The 4935-nt window shown below is 38.9% G+C and overlaps 1 non-coding gene across 1 annotated transcript; it reads left to right on the plus strand.

The window, feature by feature from the left end:
• Positions 1–951: 951 nt before the first annotated feature.
• LOC122007444 lies at positions 952–1057 on the plus strand. The gene has a single exon (XR_006118942.1). It is a non-coding gene; the product is annotated as a small nucleolar RNA R71 (small nucleolar RNA).
• The last annotated feature ends 3878 nt before the right edge of the window (positions 1058–4935 follow it).

A 4935-nucleotide genomic window follows, 5' to 3' on the forward strand; every position in this document is an offset into this window, starting at 1 on the left:
ACATCAAAAAATAAACCAACATCTATGTCCTCAATAGGAGAATCAATAACAAGAGGATCAATAACTTCACTTGCAGTTTTAAGTTGATCTACCATATCACATTCATCATCTGAAAATTTGATGTCACTATAACACCTTATAAAATTTTGAGATAGATCTGAAAACTTATTTACCACTACATTATCCATAAAATCCTCATCTGAAAAATCTTCATCTTCATATATATTCAAAAATCTACACTCAACCATATTAGTGTCACAGGATTTGCCGAAGTCTTTATTTTCATTGACCCCCACTAACCTTTGTGGAAAAGGAACCCTTAGTGAAGGTCCTGGGAAAGACTGAACTCCCTTTTTCCCAAATTCCCTTTGAGCTTTTGGAGGAGGTCCAACTTGCTTATCTAATGTTGGTGTGATTAATTGTTGAGGGAAAGGTACTTCTGGCCTTTGGGAACTTCCTAGAGAAATGGAATTGAGTTCTTGTGATCTTTTATTATTCTTCTCCTCAATTCTAAACATGTCATTCTTCAGAAGTTCTTCATGATTTTTGCCACTTCTCAACCCAACATCATCACACTTTTCATTGGATCTCGACTGTGTAGGAGGGGGATATTCTTTAAACCATTTTGAAACAATACTATCAAGTTTTGCCCCCAAATGTTTGAACTCCTCACTCTGTGACTTGTGAATTTCAACATTTTTAGGTGGTTGAATTTCATTTTGTTTGACAGGCTCTCTTACATTTATGGCTTGCACTTTTTGAATATCTGAGGGAAATTCCATCCAACTTTTGTTCGACCATTCATGGAGGTTCAATGTCACTTGATCAATTAATGAATAAGCTTCATCTACACTTTTTTCCATAAAAGAACCTCCAGCTGATGAATCCAATAAACTCTTGTCTGAGAAAGAAATTCCCCCATAGAATATGTGCAAAGTCAACCATTTTTCAAAACCATGATGAGGGCACTGTCTTTGAAGACTCTTGAATCTATCCCATGCTTCAAATAATGATTCTCCATATCCCTGAGCAAAATTTGTTATGCAATTCCTCATATACACCATTCTACTAGGAGGGAAAAAATGATTCAGAAATTGCTTTATCCTTGATACTGAAAGGAAATGTTATCAATCGAACTGCATTTGCTGATACTCCTTCACATTTCACCAAATCACAAATCTCTAAAAATGTTTCAAGATGCAGATAAGGACTTTCTGATACTTCTCCTCCAAATTTGTGACCTTGTATCATGAAAATTATCTCTGGGTCTAGTTGGAAACTTTCTGCTTCAATTTGAGGTTGCACAATGGGAGATAAAAATCTTCCAGAAAAGGGTGTAGAAAAATTTCTCATGGTCCTGCTTGACATGTTAGTGCTCATGGATATTCAAGAAGAAAAAGAAAATTATCAAGAATAAAAAACAAGAAATAAAATGCAATATGAAAAGCAAGAAAGCAAATGCAGAATTTAAATTGCAAGAAAGAAAGTGCATAATGAAAACAAGAAAGAAAAGATAAAAGAAAAAAAAATGTATAGAATAATTCATATGCTAAAAATTGCAAGATATGTTTACAAAAGAAAAGAAGAAAGAAACAAGATCAAAAGAGAAAACAGAGAAAAGTTAGATTAGAGTACTAGAAATCAAGAATGCAAAGTTAGAATTAGAATTAGAATTCCAACAAAAAGAGTTGTCAAGAATGTTATTCAAGAAAGGAAAAACTTACGAAAACAGAATTCTAACAATTAGTTATAACTATGCAAATCAAAAGAAAAAAAAGAAAAATTATGTTTAGTCTAACTCAATTGATAATTCCTAATGTTATAGCGCAGTCCCCGGCAACGGCGCCAAAAACTTGTTACGCTCCGCAAGTGTACGGAAATGTCGCAAGTAATATAAAAGATTATCGTATCCACAGGGACTGGAATAAGCACTAGAAATGTCTCAATGCGAATTAGCTAAACAACTATCCAATCGTTTCAAAAGCAAAGTAAAGGTAAACAAATCTAATATTAGAGATCAACAAACAAGAGTTTAGTGTTTTGGGTTATGATAAAGGGAGATTCTAGGAGTTTCGGTTTCTTTGTAAGATTTCTTGAATGTAAATGGTTCACCAATTCTTATTCCTCAATTGCCAAACATGTAGAAAGTTGCCGGTTCCCTCTTGCAATAGACTAAGGGCTGAGAAATGTATCTAAATAGGATTAATTAGACATGAACCTACGTTGTCCTTACACAGAAGCGCACCTATTACTATGCCTTCCTCGGATATCAACATAGAAGCCCACAACTTATTAATCTATAAAGATACAAGAAGCTAATCATAGAATCCATCCTACTCTCTTGAATATTCCTATTTCCTCTTCAAGATTATCTCTCAAACGTCCTTACACGGGCTTGCACCTGTCACGTGGATCCCTTGGATGATCGAGTGAGAGTTTATCCTTACCAAGTCCATAAGAAATCCAAACAATCAATCAAGAATGAGAATTAAGCACAAACCACCATCAATCATTCAAGATCTAATTGATACAAGCAAGATAATGTCATTGAAACAAGAAAATGGCAAATCCATAAGAGATTACATCAATCCATCATACAAATACTCCCTTAATCCTAGAATACAAGATCTACTCCATGAATCGAGGAAGAAAACCCGAAAGAATAGAGATTACAAGCATTCCTTGAATCCCCAATCCAAGAAAACAAGAAGAGGGGAAAAGAGAAAACTTATCTACAAAGAAGCTTCGTCTTCGGATCCAATCCACGCTCCGGAGTCGAAATCGTCGAGATCTCCCTTAGAATTGCCCAGAAATCCTCCCAAGAATGGGAGGAAACCACCAAATCTTGCTTTCTCCCAAAGGGGGAGAGATCCCCTTTCAATTCATGAAGAAGGGTTTAAATAGAGGAGGGAATCGGGCGCCACACGGCCCCGTGACACGGCCGTGTGAGATTCACACGGCCATGTCCAGTTCCCTCTCTGCCAAATCCGCACGGCCGTGTGACTCCACACGGCCAGAACCCTTCTGCTCTCTGGAAATGATACACGGCCGTGTTACACGCACATTTCCAACTATTCTAATGTAAATCTTAACGGCCGTGCACAGCGTATGTTGGCTTTTGACACTGCGATTAAGGTAATGTAATATCTTCTTCTTTCGTGGTGCCAAACTCCACACGGCCCGAGATCCATCCCAGTGCATGGCCGTGTGAGGTACACGGCCCGGTGCTTTCTCCCTTCGTTTCCTCCAATGCATGCCCAAAGATGTAGATTCTTCACCAAATCGACTCCTGTGTACAGAAAATGCACAAAAAGCAGATCTCCGAACCAAAAGAGTAAATATGCTAAAAGGAAAGCTGGAAGTATAAAAATGCATAGATCAAGCATGCTCAAAGTATGTAAATGTGCGTAAAAACATGCATAAAAGAGTATATAATCTACGCACATCAGAAGATCTGTGTGACTCATCATAGATCGTACCATATCTAATAAGGTACGATTCCTTCTTTCGGATACACCATTCCACTGTGGTGTTCCAGGAGGAGTGAGTTGGGATAGAATCCCACACTCAGCTAGATAGTCACGAAACTCATGGCTAAGGTATTCTCCACCTCGATCTGATCAAAGTATCTTAATACTCTTGCCAAGCTGGTTTTGTACTTCATTCTTGAATTCTTTGAACTTTTCAAAGGATTCAGACTTATGTGTCATCAAGTACACATAACCATATCTACTGAAGTCATCTGTAAATGTGATGAAGTATCTATAACCACCTCTAGCAGCGACATTGAAAGGGTCACATACATCACTATGTATGAGTCCTAACAAATCAGTCGCACTTTCGCTGTGCCCACTAAAGGGAGTCTTGGTCATCTTGCCTAGTAGGCATGACTCGCACGTCTCATAAGATTCAAAATCAAATGAGTCCAGCAAACCATCCTTATGGAGCTGGGATAAGCGCTTGTCATTAATATGACTTAAGCGACAGTGCTAGAGATAGGTTTGGTTCAGGTCATTAGACTTGAACCTTTTGGTATTTATGTTATAGATAGGGCTTTCAAGGTCTACAATATAGAGTCCGTTTATCAGAGGTGCACTACAATAGAACATATCGTTTAAATAGGCAGAACAACATTTGTTCTTTATTGTAAATGAGAAACCTTTCTTGTCCAAACAAGAAACTGATATAATGTTCTTAGTTAATGCAGGCACATAACAACAATCGACTAACTCTAGTACAAGCCCAGAGGGCAGAGATAGAAAGTAAGTCCCTACAGCAACAACAGAAACATCAGCAACCCGTGCTCCATTGCCTACTCGTAGGTCCACCTCGCCCTTTGTCAATGCCCTGCTATTTCTCAACGCCTGCACATCAGTACAAATGTGAGAAGCACATCCAGTATCTAATACCCATGATGTAGAAATAGATAGATTGACTTCTATAACATATATACCTGAAGTGGAAGTCTCACTTCGCTTCTTCTTAAGATCCTCCAAGTATACCTTGCAGTTCCTCTTCCAGTGCCCAGTCTGACCGCAGTGGAAGCAGGTAGCATCCTTGGCGACTCCTCCTTTAGGCTTCAGTGCCTTGCCTTTGCCCTTGGCTTGGGACTTTCCCTTGCCTTTGGGCTTGCCCTTGCCCTTATGTTTCTGAACCATCAGAACTGTGTTGGGCTTAGCCTTCTTAAGGTTCATCTCAGCAGTTCTTAACATGCTAAGCAGCTCGGGCAGTGGCTTGTCAATTTCGTTCATATTGTAGTTTAGAACGAATTGACTGTAGCTATCCGGCAAGGATTGCAAGATCAGGTCAGTGGCCAGCTCTTGGCCAAGTGGGAACCCCAGTCTTTGTAGGTTCTCTATGTACCCAATCATTTTGAGTACATATGGGCCTACAGGAGCCCCATCTGACATCTTGCACTGAAACAGTGCCCTTGAG

This window comes from Zingiber officinale, chromosome 7B (genome assembly GCF_018446385.1).
Source record: "Zingiber officinale cultivar Zhangliang chromosome 7B, Zo_v1.1, whole genome shotgun sequence".
NCBI lineage: Eukaryota > Viridiplantae > Streptophyta > Magnoliopsida > Zingiberales > Zingiberaceae > Zingiber > Zingiber officinale.